At 44.0% G+C, this 27,651-nt stretch overlaps 1 long non-coding RNA gene across 1 annotated transcript; it reads right to left on the bottom strand.

The window, feature by feature from the left end:
- Positions 1-6,208: 6,208 nt before the first annotated feature.
- On the bottom strand, positions 6,209-24,993 carry LOC144585170 (uncharacterized). The gene is made up of 2 exons (XR_013539688.1): positions 24,726-24,993; positions 6,209-16,313 (listed from the first exon to the last, which is right to left on the bottom strand). It is a non-coding gene; the product is annotated as an uncharacterized LOC144585170 (long non-coding RNA).
- Between the last annotated feature and the right edge of the window lie 2,658 nt (positions 24,994-27,651).

The raw sequence follows: 27,651 nt of genomic DNA, 5'->3' as shown, positions 1-27,651 counted from the left end.
AAGCTGTGTGGTCACTTCTGTCCATCATGCCACCTATTAGGAATACCTAACCCTTCCCAATCATCCTTCTTACTTCACACAATCTCTGTCTCTCTTCTTGCTACAATGTCATGGAATTTTCCAACCTTCCTCGTTGATGAACTTCAAAGTCTTATAATGACTCTTCACGAAAGGAAGAAGCAGAAGAAAATGGTGGGGGGGGAAGCAAAAGTTGAGGAAAGGAGATGATTAAAGGACCTTATTAAACGCAACCTTGTAGAATTCTCCACATGAAAGCGAGCGCCATTATGGGGGGCTTATCCTTATAAATGACACTCCGCTTTCGCAAACGCGCCGAAACCTGATTGGAGTGGCAAGTACTGAGTGATACCGCAAACCTGTTAATAACATGAAAATTAGAAGAGGCTCATGCAAAGAAGGGAGATTAATTTAGCCCGAGAACATCTCACACAAATTGCAAAGTTGTGAATATGTTCCAGGATAATGAGCCTTCCCGACCATCAAGCCGCTTGTCATTTTCTGTAATTAATGTTAAGGAAGACTCCTTCCTGATGGTTCGTATTACTCATATACCAAGAAAATTTCTTCAGAGAAATAATTTACATTTATTATCATCGGTCTGTTTGTGTGCTTTATTTCGTGGCGGAGTAATTTATGGCGCCACCGTTTCACTCGCCTTGATTAGTCACTTGTCAGCCCGAAATGTAATTTTATTTTTATTTTTTGCATCCTCTCGCTCTCTTTTTTCCTGATGGCCATGCCTCAGAATTGACAGAAGCACCCCTTCTCCCATCTTCATCATCCTTTAAAAATAAATAAATAAATAAATAATCTGGCAAGGCGTCTTCTGAACTTTAAATAAAGTTCGGATCAGAAATATGCCCCATCTGCCAATTTTGGTTCTCTGCATTTCTCTCTCTCTCCCCCGCCCCCCATTTCCAAATTCAACTTCTTTCCCCACTGATCTTCTATTTGTTCTCCTTGCAGTCCAGGGGACTCTCAAGAGTCTCCTCCAGCACCACAATTCAAAAGCACCAATTCTTCGGAGGGCAGCTTTCTTTATGGTCCAGCTCTCACTTCCGTACATCACGACAGGAAAAACCATAGCTTTGACTATTCGTACAGAGCTATCTCCCTCTCTATATATTTCTACTTAGCCTACAATATCCTCAGCTTGTATTTCATTGGCTCAAGACCCATGGAATCCCATTGTATACAGTCATAAAAATGAGACTTCTGTGTAGCAGAACATCGCTTCCTGAAAGGCAGGGACTATACTCAGCTTTTTAAAAAAAATATCTTTGGATTTTTTTTAATGTTTCATTTACCTCCTGCCTTTCTCCCGGCAGTAAGACTCAAGACATCGCCCATGATTTTTTTTTAAAAAGAGATACAAATAAAAATACTGTAAGTGATATTAACACAATTGAACAAATGATAATATGAAGACACGACAGAGTTTAAAATAATTTTTAAAGCACATGAGCGGAAATAATTTAAAAATATAGGACTTAAATTCCGAGTCCATTGCTCACATTCTGCTTGAATGAACAGCTTTCGCCTGGGAAAAGTAGACTGAAAACCTTATTATTGGTATAGATCTCTGGGTTATATATTCAAAAGGTCTTTTTTTTCTTACATTATTGCTGGATTGCTTTTAAGATTTTTTTTCTCTTCTAAATTGTCCTTCCACTATTTTAAAGCATTTCTTTTTGAATAAAAAATATATTAGCAGGTCATTTCAAAGTTTAGAACCACCAGGGCTAGAATCTTGTTGGTTATTTACATCAGTATAAGAGCGGGGTGGAAGCCACAGAAGTGAATGCATCTAGATAATGAGTCATTTATTTCATTCCATGACATTGAGTCATTCAATGTGTAGAATGTGTGTGGAAACTTCTTAACCAGTAGCGATTTCAGTCATTGTACTAACACTAGTAGAAATAATCAACAGGATTCTGGCTTTTAGTTTGTCAACTGTTATACCCACGCTATCAACCAATCAACAAATGGAAGGAAGAAAGAGGGGCATATAAATGTTTCAGAAGAAAGGGGGCGTATAAATAAAACAAATAAATAAAGGAGTGATTCTGATCTGTCTGTGATACATTGCACTCACAGAAGGCTACCTCTGTATGATTGTTTTCCAAGTTTCCCTGGGAATTCCTAATGTTTCCTGGTGGCCTCTTGTCCAGGCAATGACTAAGGTCTCACCTCCTTGAAGAGCTGGTGTCGCTCAGTGGGTCGGACCCACAAACTGTAGAGCCCAGGTTGGAAAGTTTGAATCCCGCTGTGTCTCCGAGAAGCTTCACCAGATCAGATCACCCACAACTTGAGGGGCGGATGGGGTTATGAACCTTGTCATCCGAGCAGGTCTGAAGAAGCTACATGGGCTCCGAGCACCATCAGAAGGAGGGACGGATTGACCACTCAAGTCTCCAAACCCCCAGAAGATCCTGGGAGGGTTGCCCTCAGCCCAAATCAACCAGATGGTACATAATTATGAAGTATGGCTATAACTCAGTGGGTTGGAGTGCCCTGGCTACAGACCCAGGGGCTGGGAGTTCAAATCCTGAACTGACCTCATGGCACATACCATATTTTCCATGTATAAGACTATACTTTTGTCTAAAATATTTAGACTAAATATTGAGGGTCGTCTTATACGCGGAAGTAAGCTGAGGAGAGGACAAAAACAAGTGGAGGGGAAAGCAGGGATCAAAGCGATCCTGCAGCGCTTTGATCCCTTTCCCTCTACACTTGCTAAGCCCCACTTAGATTTCTTAATTTTGGGTTAGAAAAGTGGGGGTGTGTGTCTTATACATAGGGGCATCTTATACACAGAAAAACATGGTAATTGTTTCTAGCATCCACCCTACTTAGTGTCCAAAATCAGGTGCATTCAGGCTGGAGTCTGATCATGTTTGGGAAATGATGTCACAAAGTTGATGGTTAAGATAGAATCTGGAATGAAATCACCTTGAGCAGGGGCTGGCCCCTCATTTTAAGCCATCCCAGTGTTTCTCAGAGGAAGGAAGCAGAAACCCAGGACACTCATCTGGGACATTAAAACAACAAGTTCTGTTCTGGGGGAGAAGAAAGCCAGAAATGATGAAGAGAAGTCCCTCTTCCCTCCGCTTTGATTTAATTTTGGGTTGTGCGCAGCTGTTTCTCATTACCCATTTGGTTGCGGTGGTCCCTCAGTAGCATCGGTGCAGGTGCTATAAGCAGGTTTTACCCACACCCCCACACACCCCCTGAGCCCATATGGTGCGGCATTTAGAAAGTCACCCCAATACACAACAAGGTCAGACTTCTTTGGAAACAGCTTCAAGGCACTAAACCTACCAACCTTTAAAACAAAATCAACTAAATCCTACAGTCTTTGCATTTTCAAAACTAATGGCTGATTTTTACATGGCATGCAACAAGCTTTCCACAAATTTAGAGATGGCCAAAGAATGGGAGCCTCAGCTCCAGGATCTGTCCTTCCAGTGAGCACTCGGGGTTGATTTCCTTCAAAATAGATAGGTTTGTTCTCTTCGCAGTCCAGGGGACTCTCAAGAGCCTCCCCCAGCATCTCCTGATAGCTCCTCTAAACATTCAAATCATGTGTTTTCTACTAAAATGAGGAGTAGGGGTGGAATCACTTCTTGTTTGAAAGGAGAGACACAATCCTAGAGACACAATTCTTCTGTGGGCAGGGGGTCATGTTCCGAACAAATGAAGGTTTCGGGAGGGGAACCCCAAGAGGTGCAAAAATATCTTAGAGGGGCAGATACAGCCCTTATGCCATATAATTCCCACTTCTGGCACACAGGGCATAACAACAACATTATGGCTCAGAGTGAAGATGTGCGATGCAGGATGGGAGAAAGGCAGCAAGACCTTTACAAGCATCCGTCACCTGCTAAGGTGATCCACAGGAGTAGGAGACCTCCCATCGCAATCTGTGAAAACCCCAGAGGTCCCCAAGTCTTTGTGCAGAAGCAACGGTGGCAAGGAGATCTATTTTGCACTGCCTCCTCCATGGGGAGACGTAACTATGTACACAAGGATATAGAAATCTCCTTATAAGAATAATAAAAATGCTGTCAAACATGAGATGAGGGAAGAGGCTGCACTAGTAAGGAAGGAAACCCAAACATAACACATGGCAAATTCAATCTGGGGGAAAAATCCCACTAGGGAACTGAAAAGTGGAGATATATAAGAAGAAATGGATTAGACTGAGCTGTCATGTGAGCTTTTTAAAGAATGCATATTTGCATACCATAAGATCTCTAATCAGGGATAAAAACAACTGAATAACATAGAAACAGAGTTCAAAACTAGGGCCAGGGAGACAAAAATGGCCTGCATCCTGCTGGGTAAATAAGGATGGCATAATTAGAGATCTCAGTCTTTCACGACAAATACTTTGTGTAAAAAGTCATGTCAACACATTATTGTATTTTTAAAAATCCAAGCTTTCTATGGCAATATCCTGGGCCATCTTCATCAGGGAAGGCAAGATATCAACGAAATCAAACATTTAAGGTTAGCTTTGTTTTCGTTGCTGAGAATTAGTGAGCGGCTGCTCACATTCCTGGTCATGTGCCGGCCATGTCACTTGGTGTATGACCAGGTGTGTGAGCAGAAGCTCATTGAATCAGCAGCAGTTCTCAACTGTGGTTCATGAAATTATGTTTCCACTGGTCCAATTCCCAACAGGATTCAGTTCGATATTGTTTTTTATCCGCCTGTGGTTTTTTTGTTTTTGTAAGCACTAGTAACAGGCTGATTCTTGAAGGAGATCCCTTTCTGTTTCTCTGTCAGGACCCTTGACCTTAAAGAGTTATGTGGCAATGCAGATGTTTGAGAGTATTTTGTTCAGCTACATTTCAGGACCATGGATAGCTCCTGGAAGGTTTGGACCAACACTTGCAATGGATTGATGCCCTCACACACACCAGTCAGAAACTGGAGACACCCATCATCCATTGACAGGAATCTTGTAAAGTAAGCCAGGCCAAGAGAGAAAATGGGCCAAGGTCACTCTGTGATGACCCAAATGTGGAAAGTTTTTGTCATGAACAGGACACAAGGAGCTTAAGACTTTGCAAAGAATTTGCGAGAGAATGAAATTAACTCATTGGTCAGCTTCCTAGTCATGATCAGTTGAAGTCCATGATGTCAGTAGGTTGCCTCTCAATATAACTGACCCAACTGGAAGAGAACTACCGTATTTTTCCATGTATAAGACTATACTTTTGTCTAAAATCTTTAGACTAAAAACTGAGGGTCGTCTTATACATGGAAGTAAGCTGAGGAGAGAACAAAAACAAGTGGAGGGGAAAGCAGGGATCAAAGCGATCCTACAGTGCTGTGATCCCTTTCCCCCTACACTTGCTAAGTCCCACTTAGATTTCTTAATTTTAGATTAGAAATGTGTGGGGGGGTGTTATACATAGGGGCATCTTATATACGGAAAAATATGGTAGTTATAACGTCAAAGGAGCTCACCTCCTTGCAGGTACTACATGCATGCAGCTCTCTGTTCCCTTAGCACGTGGCACCATGCTCAAAAACAAGACTTGGAAATGTTTGAGATTTCATGCATATTCAAATCCCCAAATGTTGCCAGATTTTGAATGGGTGCGCTGTTTTGTTTGAGCTCCAGCCAAGATGCTTTTTTCCCCATGCTGGGAGCCGGAAGACATTATTTCCCTGCTGTTTATTCAAATCCATCTCCTGGTGTTGAATTGCTGTTACAAATCTCAGCAGCTTCTCTCTGAATTTTTAGCAGTCCCGGTATTTCATCCCAACTTGTACCGCGATTGCCTCCTGCAATTACTAGCTTTTGTATCTGAATTGATGGGGTTGTTCTCTCGGTAAAATAATAATAATAATACTAAAAAAATCCTTTCTGTTATTTTATTGGCACATGTTTTTTCCAGCTTTCCAGCACTATCATTTGCATCCGGACGAATTGGAATAGGGGCTTGGAGGACGAGCACACATTTCTCCTTGCTTTTAGATATGTGCAGGTGTTGTTGTTTTTCCCTTTAAATTTCATCCAAATCTAAGAAAGAATCCAGTGCAGCTCAGAAGCTTGCATATGAAGGCTGAATTTCGCCAGTTCTTGGAACACCTACACTGGTAAGCGGTTTATTTCTGGGGATAATAATAATTATGTGCCATCATATCAGTTCAGACTTATGTTGACTCCTTCCGCAGTTTTGCAGGTAGAGATTACTCAGAAGTGGTTTCCCATTGCCTTCCTCTAGGGGGCAACCTTGGGACTGTGCAGCTTGCCCAAGGCCACCCAGGCTGGTTCTTCTCCCAGGAGGCACCGTGGGGGGGAATCAAACTCCCAACCTTTGGCTCTGCAGCCAGATATCTAAGCCACTGCGCTATCCAATCAGCTCTGACTTATGGTGATAGTTTCCAGGGTTTTTAAGGTTGATACATAGTCCCTCTTCTGGGACTGTGAAGCTTGTCCAAGGCCACCCAGGCTGGCTCTTCTCCCAGGAGGTATGGTGATGAATTGAACTCCCAAAGTCGGGCTCCTCAGCCAGATACCTAAACCACTGAGCTATCCAGCCAGCTACAATAATGTGATAATACTATGATAATTTGGACTGGACCAATAGTTGGCGTTGCAACTCAACCACTGCATGTAGAAAGTTTGAAATCTTCACTTCTAGGGATTAATCTGATTTAATCTTAGAAGGGATCCTATAGATCACTGAGTCCAGCCCCTGTCAAGGAGGTACAGTGGGGAATTGAACCCCCAGCCTCTGACTCCTCAGACAGACAGATAGATGCATAGCTCCATCTTATATCAACTCCATGCCAATTCCAGATGTATCCAATCATCAATCCATTGTCTTGTGTTATGCTTGAACCATATTAAACTCATGCACACAAAGTCTTAAATCACAGCATTTCCAAGCCATGTTAATTGCAATCATTTAAATGGGAGTTCATCCAGGTGGAACCTAAGATCTTCTGCATAGACTAAGCCGTATACTGTATTTTTCCGTGTATAAGAATATACTTTTGTCTAAAAATTTTAGACTAAAAATTGAGAGTCATTTTATACACAGAAGCAAGCTGAGGAGAGTACAAAAACAAGTGGAAGGGGAAGCAGGGATCAAATTGTTCCTGCAGGGCTTTGATCCCTGCTTTCCCCTCCACTTGATAATCCTTAGCAAAAGGAAAACAAGGATCAAAGCGCTGCAGGATCGCTTTGATCTCTGCTTTCCCCTCTGCTTGCTAAGTCCCATGGGGCTTAACAAAAGGAGGGGGGAAAGAATCAAAGCAATCCCGTGGCTGTATAAGAGTGAAAGGGATCAAAATAATCGTGCAGTTGCGGAATTGCCCCGATCCCTTTCCCCCTCCTTTTGTTAAGCCCCACGGGACTTCGCACGGAGGGAGAAAACAGGGATCAAAGTGATCCTGCAGTGCTTTGATCCCTTTCCCCCTACACTTGCTAAACCTCACTTAGATTTCTTAATTTTGGGTTAGAAAAGTGGCGGCGTCTTATACACGGGGGTGTCTTATACATGGAAAAATATGGTATATTCAGTTTAATCATTTTAAATATTTTTATCCCATCTTTCTCCTTTAAAAGACCCATCAGGTTCTCTAGGAAGATTGAGGCCATCAAGCTGTGAGGGAGACCACCCAACGGGTTAAATTACCAGCTCCTCTTGAACCCATTTTGTCTTATGGGCTGGTTCCTCTCCCTCCGAGGCTCGCTTCAAAACAATTCTATTTGTCTGGAAATATTTCACGTGGTTTAAGGCCAGTTTGGTTCTTCTCCGTTTTCAGGATCCAGTGGATGCCGTTCTAGTGGTAAGAATCCCTTACTGGCTTTGTTTGGAGAGGTCCTCCTGGAAAAACCCATAAATTCCGTTTGTTCTCCTATCACTCCTTCCCTGTCAAGAATTATAAACAACCAGGTTATACAGAAATTATGAGGAAGATGGCTCTAGGTGTGTGGATTTTAAATCTCAAGTTTTGGTGCCTCAAGCAGGAGAGGTGAAGCAAGGGACCTCATAGGATGTGGGATTTGTGACTCTCTGTGTGTTTTCAACACAGGCCCCCTACATTAGAGGTTTGTTGCTTTAAACACAGCAACCCCGTTGCATTTGGTCCCCCCCCCCGCCACCGCCCACATATAACATTTTTCATACACTGTATCTCAGAGCACTTTACAAGGCAATTAATTACCTGCGGCAGAGTGACGGAATGAAGGGAGATATGACGGCCATTATATACTCAGCAACATCCCGCACTCAGCTCTCGGAGCATTTACATTCCTGGCGTTTAATTTGTGGTGGCATTAATGGGAAGAGAGAGAGAGAGAGAGAGCACAGGGAAAGGAGAGGAGAGGAAAAAGGCAGGCTTTCCTAACACCATTTTGCCTTTATTATTCACCTCTTCTCCTTGTTTTGACCACGGGGCTTCGTTCGTTCACCCTCCTGTGTTGAGATCAGCATTTCGGTCCCTCAAAGACAACCGTTGCCAATAAAAACCACACGGAACGGGACTGAAGAGCATAACCCATTCCATAAACAAGTCCCCAAATTTCAGCCACTTGCTGTTTACAGATGTTTTTTTTTGTTCCTTTCTTTTAACTTAGAAAATAAAATGGCTTAGCACCACCAATACAAGAATGACCCAGTTAAACCATCTTGTGAAAAACAAGACTGTGACCAGGGATGAAACAGCTAGAGCAGTGGTCCCCAACCTTGTGCCTCCAGATGTTCTTGGACTTCAGCTCCCAGAAATCCTGGCCAGCAGAGGTGGTGGTGAAGGCTTCTGGAAGTTGTAGTCCAAGAACATCTGGAGGCCCAAGGTTGGGGACCACTGTCCTAAAGGACAGTATTTTATAACCTGGGAGAAGCCACTGAGAAGGCCCTCTCTTGTGTCCCTATCAAACATACCTGAGATGGCACTTGGAACCAAGAGAAGGACCTCCTCAGAAGATCTGAAGGGCCAGGACGTTTCCTATGGGGAGATTCAGGGACTTAACTCACACGAACAAATGCTTACACTAGTTTCTTAACTGCTGGCAATTCATCCATCAGGTCTACACCAGTTGCATTAGGCCAGTGTAAAACCCCAATAGGATTTTGGCCATTGAGTGTGAAATGGATTTCTTGGTCTTCGTAAACCACAAGCTCAGCAATCGTCGGCAGTGCGATGGGGTGATGCATATCAACAGAAACATCACGCCCGGATCAAAGAAAATAAAGGCAACCAGCCTACGCTGCCTTGGTCAGAACACAACTTGTGTCTTCACAACCAACTGTGTGTCCACTTGTTCTACCCAGCCCACACCTAGTTATCTCGCTAATCAGGACATCATGGGGCACTTTGTCAAAGGCTTTGCTGGAGGCAAGATATATTATGTCTACAGCATTCCCACCGTCTCCCAGGGAGGTTACCCGATCAGAAAACGGGATAAGATTAGTCTGGCAGGATTTGTTCATGACAAATCCACATTGGCTTCTACTTATCACCGCATTTGCTTCAAGGTGCTTGCAGAGTGACTGTTTTATAGTCTTCTTTATAATCTCCTCCATCCGTCCCAGAATTTACCCTGGTATGGATGAAGGCAGATCCGTGTTATTTGCTTAACAGGCAAAACGTGTTTCCAAGCGAGCCTAGGACACCTTAGTTCAAATGACCCATGATAAATGGCCAGGTGCTCGGGCCTCCTGGAGGTATCACCCTAGAAAATGCCAGATGTTCCCCCATCTATCTCCGCCGGCCGCAATCTGCTTCACGAACTGATAGATGCCACCAGCCTTCTCCTAACCGTGGCAGAGTCCAACCTGTCCACTGCACAGGCGATAAAACCAGCCCATCTGGTACCAAGGGGATGGGAGTAACTCATCATCACGGCACGGATCACATCAGCCGTGCGCAGCAAAACGACACACTGTCTGCCGTGTTCCGTTTTGAGTATATTTTTTCTGGGAAAGCTCTCGTGTCTTGGGGCTGGCGGCGGGGAGTCTGTTGAGGGCAACAAACTTCTAAGGTGCACCCCTACACCCCCTAATTATTCCCTCCCCCCCCTCTGTTTCTCCTAATCACACTCTCCCTCTGTATTTTATGGTATATACTTTTGCCAACGGCCGTCACTTTTCTCCCTTTCGGCGACGCCTCTCTATTTCCGTCGTTTCTATTTTGTTGCTTCTAAAAAAAATCTTTTCTTGGAAGGCTTTTCCCTCACATTTTTCACATCACGCTAGCCGTTCTTCTTTAATCATTGAATAATTCACCGTTTTTCGCTTTCAATATTGCGTTTTGAAATGGGGCAAGCTGCCTTGGGTCCTTTTTTTAGGAGGAACACAGTGTTAAAAATATTTTAAATAAATGAAATAAATCTGCAGTGATTTCTCCCCATCCATTTCATTTTCTCTCTCTTTTTCTGCCACCACTTTCCATTTTTCTCTCTTTTTTTCTGCTACTGTTATTCTATGTTTCAGGCAGCTGATTTCTCTATCCTTTGTGGTAATCCTCTCCTCAAGCTTGTCATCTCCTACACTGTTCTTTATCTCCCTTTCTCCTTCTTTCTTCCAACGCTTATCGCTCGCTCTCCTCTCTGTCATCTACTTTCCTGGCAAGAAGGGAGTCCACAAGCTATGTTCCTAGTCTGATATAAGACTTTTTTTTTTAAATCCAGCTGGTTGAGATCAAATCTCCATGTGGCCCATCAGCTGGCAGCTGGGGGAATTTTGGGTGATGTAGTCTGCTAAAAAATCAATTTCTCCACGATCCGGCTTTGACAAACCAAAGGGGAAATTCCTCGAATTTTCGGCAGAAGAATCTTTCCACTGGCTTCCCAAGTGAAATATTTCTTTGGCTCAAAAACAGACTGTTCACATAATACAGGTTTAGCTGAGTTGCTTGAAAATTCATTTTTCTCTCTCTCTCTCTCTCCACATATATGCACACACAGCTACATGCAAGCGTGGGGTTTATTCATCTATTAATTTCATTTACAGTCTTCTTTTCCATTTTAGGGTTCCTAAAATGTATCACTCTGAAAAAAGAACTGAATGATAAATTCAGTTGAGTGAACAAAGGATTTTTTTCCCCGTTCAGAACCAAAACAGTCAAATAATAATAAAAAGCTAGCAGTAGATGATAAAAGCACATACAGTCTAACATGTGAAGTATTAGAGAGTGCAACAGATAGATTTCGGGGCCAGGAGAAGGACAAGGAAATGCAGAAATTGCATTAGGCTTTAATCCTACCCGCAATTAACTGGGAATAAATCCTGCTGAATTTCCTGAGTCTTGCTTCTGAGTTCACATGTTTAACTTTGAACTATAAAAGGGCTGGCCATTTCTGTCTGGATCCACTCATGAACATCTGGATGTTGTATCCTTAGAACAGTGGTCCCCAACCTTGGGCCTCCAGATGTTCTTGGACTAAAATTCCCAGAAGCCTTCACCACCACTTCTGCTGGCCAGGATTTCTGGGAGTTGAAGTCCAAGAACATCTGGAGGCCCAAGGTTGGGGACCACTGCCTTAGAAACATCAGGATACATTTTTTAAAAAAATCTTCTAGCATCCACGATCTCTTCACAATCTCCCTGGCATGCTAGTTTTCTATGAGCAGGGATGTTTCTACAAGGCCTTGGTTCCCAATCTTGGATCCCCAGGAGAATGGATCAAGAATGTAGGCCATTGTTGAATTATTCTTTAAAATCCCAGAGCCTGCCTGCCCTGTTTGATATCAAAACTCATTGTCATTTAGTCGTTAAGTCGTGTCCGACTCTTCGTGACCCCATGGACCACAGCATGCCAGGCCCTCCCGTCTTCCACTGCCTCCCGGAGTTGGGTCAAATTCATGTTGGTCGCTTCGATGACACTGTCCAACCATCTTGTCCTCTGTTGTCCCCTTCTCCTCTTGCCTTCACACTTTCCCAACATCAGGGTCTTTTCCAGGGAGTCTTCTCTTCTCATGAGATGGCCAAAGTATTGGAGCCTCAGCTTCAGGATCTGTCCTTCCACTGAGCACTCAGGCTTGATTTCCTTCAGAATGGATAGATTTGCAGTCCAGGGGACTCTCAAGAGCCTCCTCCAGCACTACAATTCAAAGACATCAATTCTTCGGTGGTCAGCTTTCTTTATAGTCCAGAACTCACTTCCATACATCACTACAGGAAAAACCATAGCTTTGACTATTCGGACTTTTGTTGGCAAGGTGATGTCTCTGCTTTTTAAGATGCTGTCATAGGTCCTGTGATACCAAAACTACAGAAACATAATAAGCAAAAAAATAATACTGTTCCGTTTGGGGCTGTCTTGGAACCATCCATGTTCTCCTGTCGGTGGAAGCGAAGAGGGAGATGCTGTTATAGAACCAACAAGTCTTCTGTAAGACATTGGAAAGAAAAGGAAGCCAAAGAAGGAACTGAAGGAGCTAATTTGCATAAGGAAGAAATAAAACGAGGCAGCAGATTTGCATATTGAAAGGAAAGAAAAGAGAAAAACAATCCAAGGAAGGAAGGAAGGAAGGAAGGAAGGAAGGAAGGAAGGAAGGAAGGAAGGAAGGAAGGAAGGAAGGAAGGAAGGAAGGAAGGAAGGAAGGAAAAATAAGCTTGCCCGCAAGGGATCATGTTATGTTATTATATTTTCTCATCAAGAAAAATACAACCATTTATTTAAAAAAAGAAGACAAGGTTTCCCAGTGGTGTCAGACACGGGTATAAAACCGAGCTGGTTTCCCCCATTGCTTGCTTCTCCTATAACTCAACTTATATTCATCAGAGGCATATATTTAAATCATAGCTTAGTTTGCTTTTGTGTCCCGAAATTTATTAGCCTACTACTTAAATGTTTTATTCATTAGGCCATGTAAATAATGCATGCTTGTTTCCATGGTAATTTAACCCCTTCTCGCCGAGGGAAAAAAGCTCCCTCATTTTTGCACGGCACAGTTGCCCATTAATTGCTAGGATCGTGTCTCGTGTTTTCCCTGTGCGGAGATGAGGTCTGTTGTGTCTCCCCTCCCCCGCCCGTCAAATTCATTAAGAATAACTTTTACCTGACAAATGTCACACAGCTGGGCTCCATGCTAGCTAGGAAACAGAAAGAAATTCCTGTGCATGAACTGGAGGGGGACAAAATGAGAACATTGAAAATACTCTTGGATAAGGAGAAGTAGCTAAAATGTTGCTCTGTTGTCACACATGCCTTCTGGTCATGCATATTTTCATACCCACTCAAAGGCTTGACCCTTAGTTCATCACTGTCTTTGTGAATGAGGATGGATTTGAAAGGTGTGAATTGGAAAATATAGTCAATTTCAAATTATCCATGGTAGTATCAAGTCTAGTAGTGCACTCAGATGAACAGGAAATGCAAGGTATTATGGGCCTGGTGGTCTCTCTGCCTATTATCCTTTATGCAGGGTGTCTCTCAAAAACATCCAGACTCATAATGCCTTGAAGTTCTCAACGATCTGGGTCATTTTCAAGGAGAGGAAGGAAGGAAGGAAGGAAGGAAGGAAGGAAGGAAGGAAGGAAGGAAGGAAGGAAGGAAGGAAGGAAGGAAGGAAGGAAGGAAAGGAGGGAGGGAGAGAGAGAGAGAGAAAAGGAAGGAAGGAAGGAAGGAAGGAAGGAAGGAAGGAAGGAAGGAAGGAAGGAAGGAAGGAAGGAAGGAAGGAAGGAAGGAAGGAAGGAAGGAAGGAAGGAAGGAAGGAAGGAAGGAAGGAAGGAAGGAAGGAGCTGATGATGGGTAGAAGGAAGGAAGGAAAAACAAACAAGGAAGGAAGAATAAACAATTCCCAATCTAGTACTTTGGGAATAAAATAGCATTTCACATTCAGCCAACTCCCCCCCCCAAAAAAGACCCTAACGAGTAACAAAGCTGCAATACATTATTTTGAAGCTCTTATACAGTATAAAGGATGTTCTTTAATTTGAAGGGTCCCTTCCAATTAACCATGGTAAACGTTTGGGTCCAAGGCTAAGTGGTTGCCCACTGACAACCCCCAGACAGCCGACTGAACACACAAGTAACCTAATCCTAACCTTCCCACCGGCTGAGAGACGTACTATATATCTGGTTTTGTTATTGTCTTCTGCAATCGCAAATATCTGCGCTCGCACTATGAAATGCCTCTTTGCTAGTGAGATATTTTGGGGTGACGAAAACCATGGATCTCAGCAAAGACGATCAATCAGCCACCGCCATACAGGTGAGAGTTGGAGAAATACAGCGGCGAGAGTCTACGGAGAGTTGTAGATCTGTCCAACGGTGGTTCCACTTAGTGATGAATAGTAAAGAACGATGCGCAGCTCTCCCTCGGTGTTGGCCTTGACTTAATTTGCACTCGGCGTGGAAGAAAAGGAAGAAAGAACAGAATGGATGGGTTGCCAAAAGGGGATCCCGCCCCCACCCCCAATTCAACATGGGTGGAAGGCGGAGAAGGCTCTGATCCCAGTGGGCTGTTGAACCAACGTTAGTCCATGCAACCCAAAGGGAGATCAACCTTCTTGGCGCAAAGGATTTGTCATCCTGGATAGGTCCTGTCAAGTTCAGGCAAAAATCCAGAACGGATTTACCGCCAAGCTGCCCTGGCAGCGCTGAGGGAGTCAGGACTGGCTGCTATTGTGTCTTGGAAATTAGCAGCCCACGGTCAAAGCTGTCCAATTTCCAGATCCTTAACAATAGAAACAGCCCAGAAGGCTGAGAATCAGTACAAATCCATTTACCAAACTTAATTTCTCCAAATCTCAGTGTTGGCTGGCTGAAAAATAGGACTTTGATGACTAGAAAAAGCTTACACCCCTTGCAACTTTGTACATTTGCCTTTTGGCAGAGTGGAATCGACACATTTCTCTAATAATCAGTGCTTCCCAAACTTGAGTCCCTAGATGTTCTTGGACTAAAATTCCCAGAAGCCTTCACCATGAGCTGTGCTGGCCACAATTTCTGGGCGTTGTAGCCCAAGAACATCTGGGGAGTCAAGATTCGGAACTATGGCTCTATATCATTGCTTTTACTGCCATCTATCAATCTTAATCTATTTTGTCCAGGTCTTGATCCACCTCGTTCAGTTCAGAATTGGAAATCTTACTTGTCAACAGGGACAGAGGTAGCTTTGCACGGAAGCCCTCCTATATGGGTAGGATCCGTACACTCTGATCTGAAAACCTGGGATTGCTTCCACCAATCAGAGCGGACAATATGGAACCAGGTGGGCCAATGACCTCAACTAGAGGCCATTGGTTGAGGTCATCCTATGTCAATAGCTCCATGTCTTGAAATGCTATTTTTGTGGGAATCTGGTGTTAATCATGTTAGTAGCCTTTGGGGTCCTAATAGGGAAAAGGCATGTTTGAAATCTCTACATTCTTACCCTAAAGGATTTTAATAGTTGTGCATGATAGTGCCACTCTGATAGATAGGGTGAGATTTTCATTTTTGGACCTAGAAGTAGGTATGAATGTTTTTTTTAAATATAGTCTCCCTTTCCTCCTATAAATTTAAGGTCTTTGAAGTTGCCTTTCTCTTCCACATTTCAGATTTCCAACAACTCTTTGAGGTTCTTCACACTGAGAGGAAGGGACTGGCCAAAGATCATCAGGGAGCGATGGGGCCAAGGTGGGATTTGAACGCAGGTCTTCGGAGTCCTAGTCGATGCTGGCTTCCCCAATCCCAGCAGTTGCTATGAGGCACACAAGCTCCACATTTGAGGAAGACCAATGAATGTTCTAAGACAGTGACAGAGTCAGAGGTGGGCTCTATGGGCCTGATCCACCAATGCTACATTCTTTCTTCAAGGTAAGACCAGATGTTCCTTCCGCTCTGTCCCACCTCTGCAGTTCTGTGATCCAGTAGATTTTTGAGTTTTGAGACCTTGAGTGTTTCAGCTCAGCACGGCACGTTCAATGTGTCTCCTCCATATACCTGAGTCACGATCTACTGCAGGAGAAACATTTTGACACTATTTAGAGGATGATGGGGGAGCCTGCGCGTTGCATGAGAGAGGGTTAATAGTTTATTATATATATTTTTTTCCAAGTGATTTTATCACTGTCATTAGAACATTCATTGAACTAAGTGAGAAATCCATCAAGACGTGACAGGAATGTGCAGACTAATGGCTGTTCGGCGGTAATAATTTTTAATATGATTTTTATTTCACTTAATTTCATATGTGCTTCAACAAAAGGTCCTGAGTCACTGGGGAGCCATGCGGAGCCATGAACGTGTCGGAAGGGCTGCCTCATCAGGAATGGATTTGAAGGGTGTCCATCTCCGTTACACGTGTGTAGAGGCACAGAGATTCAGCCTGAAAGAAAAGGATGTTTATCACTGTTCTGACATAGGGTGCGAAAAATTGCTTCCCCTTTTTGGCAGAAAATCAAGAATGCCGCAAGAAGACATTGACACTCCCCAGTCCGGGGAACCAAGTCGCCTCTTCTGTCTTCCTTGCGCCTTTCTATGAGTCTTCAAAGTCACTAAGAAAGAAGCAAAAGCAGTTGGTGACTCTGATTTTACTGGGCAGTGAATCCAATCTGGGTTTTAGTCCGAACTTTAAAGAGGTTATTGCAAGGTGATGAATAGAGATGGGCATGAATGGCTTCATGTTGGGTTGTTGTGAGTTGTCGGTGCGGCACTATAGGTGCCACACATTCCATTCCTCCCACCTCACTGTCTCCCCCACTCACCAGCGGGTGTGCGCTGCTCTTTCCCTCCTCTTTGCATGATTTTCCAGTGCTGGCAGAAACACGGACTTCCCTTCTCTGCCTCTTTCAGCAGCCACCCACTCAGACAAGGAGGTGGGGCAGGGATTCCTGCAGGTGGGGGAAGGAAATGCACAGCACGACGCGATTCATGGTCATCTCTTGTGCTGAACCCATTTTAGCGTTCGGGTTCAGGACCTCGGAGAGCGCCCGTCAAAACCTAGAGTGGAGTTACCAGCTGGCTCCGGATTGGAGTCATTGGCCCACAAGATCGATGTAACTGCTAGAGATGTTTTAGCAGAATCTGGGGGCCTTTTAACCCCCCCCCAGGTTCCCTCTGAAAACAAAATAATCCTAGCTGAAAGATGTGCGTTTCTGCTCCTAGAATATCTGCTGATCTGAACATAATGATCCATTCCTTCGTTACTTCCCAGTTGGACTACTGTAAAATGTTGTACACGGGACGGCCCTTGGAGAGTGTTCACCGCCTCCAGCAGGTCCAGAATGCTTCAGCCAGGCTGTTCATCAAAGCCATATATAGCAAAACTAGAAATTCTTTGCTACTACAGCTTTGTTAACGATCCATTTCCAGATCAGTTCAACATGCTGGTTCTAAAACTCTCTACATCTCTCTTTAAAACCAGGATGTTAAGTCCCATAGGAGCCTGCCTGAATCGTAAGATCTTAATGGGGGAGTTTCCTATTTTTCCCACTTCCCTCACCAGTAAGCCTACTCACAAGAGGCTATCCTCTAGGCATTGGTAGCAAATGGTATATTTAATACATATTTTTCAGAGGTGGTCCATGGAGCAGTTCAGAACACACAATGCACGTGCTTGCCGCTGTAGCTTGCATTTCGCATGCTTTGTCTTGTGATTGATCGTCGGAAAGAAAATAAAGCCATAATGTGCGAGTCCTGCTGAGGGAACCCAACGCTGGAGGAGAACACTGGTTCATCTTAAGAAACCCATATTCTGTATCAAGATCGGGTTTGATGCCTTAACTTGGGAAAATCTCATTTTCAACCTCTAACTCTGGTGCCCACAGGGACAACCCCATCCATGTGAAATCACCAGCCCCCCTGGTGGTGAAGGCTTTGAAGAGTTTTAGTCCAAGAACATCTGGGGATCCAAGATGGGGAAACATGTCCTCCTGGTGGGGTCTGAAGAAGACACCAAAGACATCTCAAAGCTATCGGAGAGCTTCTGTACTCGCCATTTTTTGTTTCCTTCTCTGTCATTCAAGGACAGTTACTGTATGGTTGTTGTGGGTTTTTTGGGCTCTCTGGCTGTGTTCTGAAGGTTGTTCTTCCTAACGTTTCGCCAGTCCCTGCAGCTGGCATCTTCAAAGGACAGCACTCTGTGCTCTGGTGTAGTTGGCTTGGGAGTGCAGTATTTATGGCTGTGAGATAGGCTTTTGTCTTTTTCTGTAGATGGGTGATTAGTGTGTCTTGTTGTGGGTGTATTGTTGTGCTAAGGAGAAGAGATTATCTGTCACTGTGGTTGATGGGTGTCATTAGCTGGTCTTTTGTGTGTAGTGATCCCCAGTCCTTGAGGCTGGGTAGAGTTCGTTGACCTTTTCCATGCTGTATTTTTGAGAGCTGGGAGCCAAGTTTTTTTGGAGTGTCATGCGGTCTATGACTGCTTCTCCAACAGAAGAATGGCAGAAACAGGACTTCGCGGCTCACACCTGAAGACTTACACGGCTCCAAATAAGGAGCTCTTTACATTCACAAAGCATGACAGAAGAGCGAGCTCTGATTTAGAAAAGGTCAGAGAGAGGGAGAATTTAGCCAACATGAAGCTACAACATTAACTGGAAACCACAGGCCTCTCACAATTCCTAGCTGCTGGAATGACAACCAGAAGCCAGAGACTCTGCTTAGAAGTAGGTAACTAAGAGATCTCACACCTGTTTCTCTGGATGAGCCTTTCACCCTTCACGTTGACACATCTGGCAGCTACAAAGAGGATTGTTTCTCAGGTAGAAATATCTGGATCGCCGAAAGTTGTCCGGTTGAGATGTTCATTTTTTAACAAAGCCTTGTCAACGCTGAGAGCTTTCTGCGTACTTCTTAGAAAGAATGCAACTCCATTATTCTATTCTATGATTTAATGCATTGAGCAGGGGGTTGGACTCTGTGGCCCTACAAGTCCCTTCCAACTCCATTATTCTATAATTTACAAATATTCGCATTTGAAAATTGTCCATTTCTGCACCTCTAGCTTTGTTGTAGCACTCAACCACAAGCCTAATCCACTCTCACTGGATTAGGCTTGTGGCGTCGAACCCTCTGGCATTGATGGGTTGGGGCAACACGGAATCTTCACAAACATTCCAATGAGCTCAAACGCAAGAGTACCTTTTAATTCCAGAAGAGGCAAACTTGAGCCCATCCATCCACGCAGTGGGCATTGATGCTTTCATGCTTCAAATTCTGGCATGTGCATTCAAGTCATGCTGGCTAGAGTTCACTTCAAGGTTGCCATCTCTTCCTTCTTATAAGGCTCCTCAACTTTAACACCTGTACTGTATCAGGCAAACCTATACAACCCCTGTGGAAGTCCAGCAGAGTCTGATGGTTGTTGTGGGTTTTTCGGGCTCTTTGGCCGTGTTCTGAAGGTTGTTCTTCCTGATGTTTCACCAGTCTCTGTGGCCAAAACATCTTCAGAGGACTAGAATAGGAACTCTGTCCATGCAGGTCTATTGAATTAGGCTGGGACAGAATTTCCCTGTACTGCTTCTGTACATTTTTTAAAAAACTCGGCGAACATCTTCACCTCCACGCTGGGAAGAATTTGAGGTTTAAAACACACAGAGGTGGGGGAAATGTACTTTTTCTCCTCCCTGTGACCGCCACGATCCTCTTCCTCGGAAGACTTCTTCGAAGAACTGAGTAAACTTTCCTTGACGGCCAGAAGGCTGAGCGGAAAAGGCACCGGGGGGCTGGTTTTTTACACAAGGTGACACCGGTTTTAAAAGGAAGCAATATCGCCAATGACTTAATGCAATCAAGAGAGCCAGAGGTGTAAAGATGGAGCGGTAATTCTGTTTGCGCCCGAACTTGAAGATGGCTGTCAGATATGAGTGTGAATGTGGCAGTTACTTTAGGCCTATTTGTAATCTTTCAAGGCATTTTGTCAAGAAAGGCCCTGTGATATTCGCCAGAGTGCAGGCAGGCTCACCGAGGGTGTCACGCACAATTAATGTCCCCAGGTAGCAACTCCATTAGTCTTATGAAGTGAGCTCACAAATGCGAATACTAAGAGGACTTTGCCTGTCGGGGACCACATGCGGAGTGAGCTTAGAGGGAACTGGAGGCACACTATGGATGCTCCCCCTTCCTAGGTCTGTCATACAAAGAATATATTTCCCCAGCCCTTCCCAGCCAGTTGTGAAAAAGCAAGATATTTGAGTTAACGCAGAGACCACAAACATCAGATGTCTAGAATAACAGACACCGGTCATGCCAGTTTTTCCCGGCAGAACATTTCCTCCCAATTACAGTGGTGCCTCGCTAGACAATGATAATCCGCTCCACTGAAATCGCTGTTGAGCGAAATCATCGTCTAGCAAAAAGCATTTCCCAATTGGAATGCATTGAATCCTGTTTAATGCGTTCCAAAGAGGAAGAATCGTCGTCGTCTAGCGAAGATCGGCCATAGGAAAGCTGCTTTGTGAACCGCCGATCAGCTGTTTAAATCGCTGTCTTGCGAAGCTTAGTTCCCGAAAACACCTGTTCTGTGAGCGTGGAGGGAGCTGTCAAAATCGTCGTCTAGAGAAAATCGGTTTGCGAAGCAGGGACCAAACATTGTCCAGCGAAATTCCCCCATAGGAATCACTGTTTTGCAAATCGCTATAGCGATCGCAAAAAGTCAATGTCTAGCGAAAAAACTGTCATGCGGGTAAATGTCTAGCGAGGCACTACTGTATGTGCCACTGCGCTCTGTAGCGTGCGTGCTCCCATTAGCAAGCATGGTACCCATCGTCGCCTCCCACCTTAGATTCATTGGGAAGGAACATAAACCAAAATTACTCCCACCGAACCCAGAAGAAAAGGACCTATTGGTGGAGAATTATAGCTATGGGTAACATTACATGTTCTCAGTCTGACGGAAATAGAAAGCATTTTAAATGGAGTGTAGGATTCATATGCCTCGGCCATGACCAATAAATAACTCTTTAGCACCGTGAGCATTTGACTTTCCATTGTCTCTGGGGGGGGGGAAATGGTGGCCTTGTTTATTATGGGAAAAACTTTATTCCCTAGTGGGGAGCATTAAGGGGTTATTGACTGCTCTTCCTGCTGTTTTTTTGTTACTGGCATCAAGCACTCTTCATAGTTAATCTTTCTAATATTGTTGTTATTTAAGAAAGCATCTCAGATCTTGGAAAAGTTGGTGGTTCTCAGAATTCCCCTTGTCCACGAAACCAGTGACGCATCATGGGAGACGCAGTTCAAAAGGATCCCTCACTCAGGCAGATTTCCAGAAGAGAAAGCTAGAAGCCTCTTTCTTCTGATCCAGCTACCATCGCTCAGAAATCCTCGGAAGAGCTTTTAGTATTGGGTCCAGCTTTCTAACTGGACGCCCAGCACCTAAAGGATATGGAATGGAAGATCCCCCCCCAGTATCCTCCCCACCAGGCTGAGTCATTTATTTTTGGCTAATTAAAACAATAAGATTTTCCTCTTTATTATTTACTGTTTGCCAAGTTCATTATTTGCTCACCCATAAATCAACGCTTGCTCGCTAAAGGCAAAGGCTCCCACGTTGCATTTTTTAAAGTCCTCAATTAACGGAGATTCGCAAGAGGGCCTCTGCTGGCACGTCGTTTGCCAAAGGATCAGTCCTCCCAAGTGGAACACATCGTGCAGAATCCTTACTGTTCTGAAGGTCTTACTACTACCTGGCTTCTTTGCCCAGTATCAGAGTGGAGAAATTTTTTGTTGTTTAGTCGTTTAGTTGTGTCCGACTCGTCGTGACCCCATGGACCAGAGCACGCCAGGCCCTCCTGTCTTCCACTGCCTCCCAGAGTTGGGTCAAATTCATGTTGGTCGCTTCGATGACCCTGTCCAACCATCTCATCCTCCGTTGTCCCCTTCTCCTCTTGCCTTCACATTTTCCCAACATCAGGGTCTTTTCCAGGGAGTCTTCTCTTCTCATGGGATGGCCAAAGTATTGGAGCCTCCGCTTCAGGATCTGTCCTTCCAGTGAGCACTCAGGGTTGATAACCTTCATCTTTCCCTAGTATTTGCACAAAGGAGTATTCACCAACCCTTAGAAGCCCTTTGCTTTGAACCAAGGGGGGTCACCATCTATGGCACAACATCCTTGAGATATCATACACTGTGTTTTGTGTACAAGATTCCAACGATGGTATTTTATTTTAATCCCACCCCTCTACCCAAAAAGTGGAAGACCGCCTTGTCCACCCCAAAGGATTCATCCGTGACTAATTTCTGCTCCTTCCACTCCCCCCAGGTTGAGCCAGAAATTATCTCCAACCCTCTATCCATGGAAGACCTCCATTTAAAATCTCTTTCCCGGGAGTTGACGGGAGGGGGGGGAAGAGATTGTAGGAAACACGCATTTGAGAAACACCGATTTAAATCACGGTGATAAACTTGAAGCGCACTTGTCATCATTTCAGTTTCATCCCCGCCATCAAAACAGACTGGATGTTTGCCAAGAAATCTCTCTCTTTCTCTCGTTTTCTCTCTCTCTTCCTGCTGCAAGTGTGGAAGGCGGGCGGTGTTTATAACTCGAAAGTTACGGAGAATTGCTGCACTGTTCATGTGGAAAATCCATGGGATTTGCTAAGAATCCCAGCCTGCTCTTTAACTATTGCGTTAAGCATCTGTTCGCGCCTGCCATTTATGGATCAGATAGCATTTTCCTCCTGAGATATTTGATTTTATTACCTTCTAGGGAGAGAGCCAAACAAGTGTTCCTATTGATTTTCACATTAAATATATTAGTAATAAAACAACATCTCTGTAAACCAATTGGAAAATCAATATTAATTGGTACCAAAATATCACGAGGGGCTGAATTACAATTAAGCAACGTGGCTTGGGAGGTTTTGCTGCTGAACCCCATGAGGTGTGGCACCATCAGAAGCGACTTCAAAGAAAGAAGGTGGCATTCCAGATCTCTAGGAATGGAAAGGGTGCAGTCTAAATTTCCTCATTTTCATAGATTTAGGCCAGCTCAACACCGGAAGTCAGGTCAAAGAGAAATTCGTAACAGTGGCCGGTTTCTCCAGCTTCAGCCAAGAACGAGACACGGAACTCTCCCATATCTTAACTACCAGTGATGTTGGCAAGTCTTTGACTCCAAGTCCCAGGTCCACATCCAAGTCTATGGTACCAAGTCCCTATTAAAATCAAGCTTTTTCCTCAGATAAAAAGGGAGGGAGTGGGTGAGCGGAAGTGGAAGTAGAGTATGAGTTATTGGAGGGGGTATCAAATCACGAAGGATTGATGCTTTTGAGTTGTGGTGCTGGAGGAGGCTCTTGAGAGTCCCCTGGACTGCAAGGAGAACAAATCTATCCGTTCTGAAGGAAATCAACCCTGAGTGCTCACTGGAAGGACAGATCCTGAAGCTGAGGCTCCAATACTTTGGCCATCTCATGAGAAGACTTCCTGGAGAAGACCCTGATGTTGGGAAAGTGTGAAGGCAAGAGGAGAATAGGGACGTTAGAGGATGAGATGGCTGGACAGGGTCATCGAAGCTACCAGCATGAATTTGACCCAATTCCAGAAGCCTTCACCACTCGCTGTGCTGGCCAAGATTTCTGGGAGTTGTAGTTCAAGAACATCTGGAGACCCAAGATTGGGAACCACTGCATCAGAAGAAAATGATGGCCAAGAATGGAAGAGGCAGTGATGGAATTTTGTATCCAGGTATTCAGACAGAGGTGGAAAAGTTCTGTGCTTATACTTCCTGCATCCAACAGCCGTTTGAACAAGCTAGAAGCCTATGTTCCTTCTAGCTCTACCTTCCAACAATTGTGATCATTAACAGATAACACACTTAACTCCCATAGTACCAACTGTGGCCATCGCACTGGTTCAGATATTCTTGGAACTGGAGGCCAAAATCTAGATCCAGTTGTTAGTCTAAAATAGTGGCCCTACTAAGTCAATGGGATTCGCGTAGATGTTAACGTATCAAATCAACTTTGATTCCATTGACGAAGAATTGCACTTAGTCCCCCAAAAGTAACTTTTTCCATTTCTAAACCACGTCAGCCCCTATCGCCTTGCCTATATAAGTGTTTCCAACATTCTTTCTCTCCATCTGCGGTGCTGGATTACTGTAGAAGTAAACGACAGTGAGCTGGATTGCTCAGTGGTTAGGAGCCAAAGGTTGGGAGTTCGATTCCCCGCCATGCCTCCTAGGAGAACAGCCAGCCTGGGTGGCCTTGGGCAAGCTGCACCATCCCAAGGTTGCCCCTAGAGGAAGGGAAGGGTAATACACCTCTGAGTCTTCTCTATCTGGAAAACTCTGGAAAGGGTTGACATAAGTCAGAATTGACTTGAGAGCACATGTTTATTATTACTAAGTAAATCACAGCTTAGGGCCTCCTTTTAAATATAAAACATAAAATACAGAAAAATAATAATAAATCGGTGGTGCTATGAAACCTTTTTAAACTTGAGAGAGCTCCCGGATGCAGACTGTCTTAACCTGGCCTTCCCAACGCACCATGTTTTAGCTCTCTTACATGCACCGAAGGAAATCTGCACAGCGTCGCCCAGAAATTCAGCAGTGACCCATCAATATTATGGTCTATGAGCAAACCACTCCTTCTGACCTACCAGAGAGAACTGGGACCCCCTAAGTTAACATCGGTCTCCAGGGGAGGAGAAAGAAAATCCATAGACCAGCTCGGCTGAAATATTTTTACACATGAACCTCTTTGTTGGTGGGGCGGGGGAGTGAGGGAACTTGAGAATAATTTATACCCCAACAGTAAAACCTGACAGATTTCCCAAGAGCCTCAGCACTTACCTCACCTATTGGCGTATGAATAACTACTTCTCTGGGTCGGCAGTAATTTACCTCTTCTAGAATTGAAGAAGTGGACAGAGGTGTTGGGTTGTGTTTTTTTTTTTCCCTCTCCTACAGACCCAGCCAGCTTTTCCCTTCAATGTCGGAGATCTATGGGGAGATATAATTAAAAGAGTTGTTTTGGTTCCCACTGGCAATTTATGGATGCTTTCAAGACCCTTCTTTCCTCCATCCCGAAGCATTTAGAAAACACGGCTGGTTCTGCCTCTGGTGGAGTCTCAACAGCAACGAGATTTTGACCACCCATAAACTTAGTTATCACGGTATTTATCATACTATAGTATTCATACCCAGTGTGGTCTAGACCAGTGTCGTGGACTGTGTGATAGACTAGGATGCTGAAGACCTGGGTTTAATTCTCGGCTCAGGGTGAAACTGTTAAAGCCACTGCTTACATACCTCGCTTATTTTGAAAGCCCTATTAGGAGAGCTATAAGTCCATTTCAAATGAGCATCACCTCTTGAGAGTACCCTGGACTCCAAGGAGATCAAACCAATCCATTCTAAAGGAAATCAACACTGAGTGCTCACTAGAAGGACAGATCCTGAAGCTGAGGCTCCAATCCTTTGACCATCTCATGAGAAGAGAAGACTCCCTGGAAAAGATGCTGATGTTGGGAAAGTGTGAAGGCAAGAGGAGAAGGGGATGACAGAGGACGAGATGGTTGGACAGGGTCACCGAAGTGACCAACATGAATTTAACCCAATGTTGGGAGGAAGCAGAAGACAGGAGGGCTTGGCATGCTCTTGTCCAGGGGGTCCCAAAGAGTCAGACATGACTAAACGACTAAACAACAACAACAACAACAACAACAACAACAACAACAACAACAACAACAACAACAACAACAACAACAACAACAACAACAACAACATAGTGTTCATTACTAAAGACACATTGGGGAGGCCAGGTGTTCAAACAAGATGCAGCAGAAATATCAATATATTTACAGTTAAGTTGCTAGGGGTGGTGTTTTCAGATTCTCTGGACTACCAATACCATAACTCTCCATTTCTTGAGTTCTACCGATTTTGTGGGTACCTTACAAACACCTCAATGTGATGCACCTGAGAGAAAGGATTAAATTAGAAGGCTTTAAGGCTTCGCTACACTTAGGCTCATCAAGAAGTCATCTAGCTTTCATCAAGAAAGCTTCTAGCTAGCATCAGGGCAGGAATAGGAAGCTGGGGTGTAACTTTTTTGATCTATGTGGAAAAGTCAGCGAGGGTGCACATCAGTGGTTCCCAACCTTGGGTCCTAAGTTCTTAGACTACAACTCCCAGAAATCCTGACCAGCACAGCTAACGGTGAAGACTTCTGCGCGTTTTAGCCCAAGAACATCTGGAGACCCAAGGTTGGGAACCACTGGCATGCATCCTGGGTGGACAATCACATCCCTTCAAATATTTTTGACCCACAACTTCCAAGATGTCTAAGAAATGTAGCAAAAGGTGAGATATTAAGTTTGAACAATATTTAATAATAATAATAACAATCTTAGAGCTGGAAACTCTATGGAACACTGAGGAAGCCCAATGAGGAATCAAACTCACAATCTTTGGCTCCGTAGTCAGAGACTTCAACCACTGAGCTATCCGGGCTCCAAGATGGCTACCATATTTTCCCATGTATAAGACCATACTTTTGTCTAAAATCTTTAAACTAAAAATTGAGAGTTGTCTTATACACGGAAGTAAGCGAGGAGGGAACAAAAACAAGTGGAGGGGAAAGCAGGGATCAAAGCGATCCTGCAGCGCTTTGATCCCTTTCCCCCTACACTTGCTAAGCCCCACTTAGATTTCTTGATTTTGGGGGGTGTCTTATACATGGGGGCGTCTTATACATGGAAAAATACGGTACTTCCTCTTTGCATGGAGACTACCGCCATCATCGTCCACGCATAGTTACCCTCACAAGCATCTGCCTGGCCCACAAGCTTAGCACCCGACTGTTTACATGGCACGGAAAGAACCAGCTCTACCAACATTTAACGGATCGAGAGGTTCTTAAAACCGTGAGCCAGTCCACACAACCCATTCGACTTCATGACGTAGTGGCAAAGCTGGCCTGTTCCACACACTGAGAAAGATTTTCTGCCAACAGCCTTCAAAGTCCAACACAGCTGCCCTCCCGTCATGATAAATCCGTTACAAGCAGGCCACCGTCTGCAAACGATTCCTAGAAATTATTCGGCAAATGGCCTTGAATAATTAATAGAACCAGGGAAAGGGGGAACTGGAAAGAGACACAATCTGTTTTTCACGAAGAAAACCCGTCTAAAGAGAGAGAGAGAGAGAAATAAATAATTTAGTTGGAATTATTTATCCAGAGTTCTGTTCAAGAATTTCAAAACATTTTTTTAAAAAAGGTCTACCTTCTCTCTCTTTTTCCTACTTTTCTTTACCTCTCCTCCAAACTGTCTCCCTTTTCCTTGTGAGCAAACTCTGCCTTGAAATTTTTCAAATGTTTAATTCAGTGCCGTTATATTTTATTTACTTTTTTGGCTCCGGGGCTTGCTGGGAAAAAAAATGTCATTAATGATTTGCGGCTTTGATAAATAATTACAAGGGGCCATTGTGCTTTAAAGCACACTCTGGAAGAAGTGTGTTCATAAATAAAATGTTTTTTTTAAAAAAAAAATGCTGGAAATCGGAGCCTTTCCTTGACTTTTCTTATGGAAATAACATGTAGTAACTCCATATATTTAAATGCAACTCTTGTCCAGATTGACTATGTACAAGGTAGATTTACAAGCAAGTCAACCTACACAAGAAGCATGGTGTTTAGGGAAGGGGTTTTTAGATTTACCTAGAACAAGACTATGTTCCTCTCTTCTGATCCAGGATGACATCCTGGCTCAGGATT

Source organism: Pogona vitticeps, chromosome ZW-PAR, assembly GCF_051106095.1.
Source record: "Pogona vitticeps strain Pit_001003342236 chromosome ZW-PAR, PviZW2.1, whole genome shotgun sequence".
Lineage (NCBI taxonomy): Eukaryota > Metazoa > Chordata > Lepidosauria > Squamata > Agamidae > Pogona > Pogona vitticeps.
Note: the sequence above shows the minus strand (reverse complement) of the source record. Positions and strands in the feature narration are given on the sequence as shown.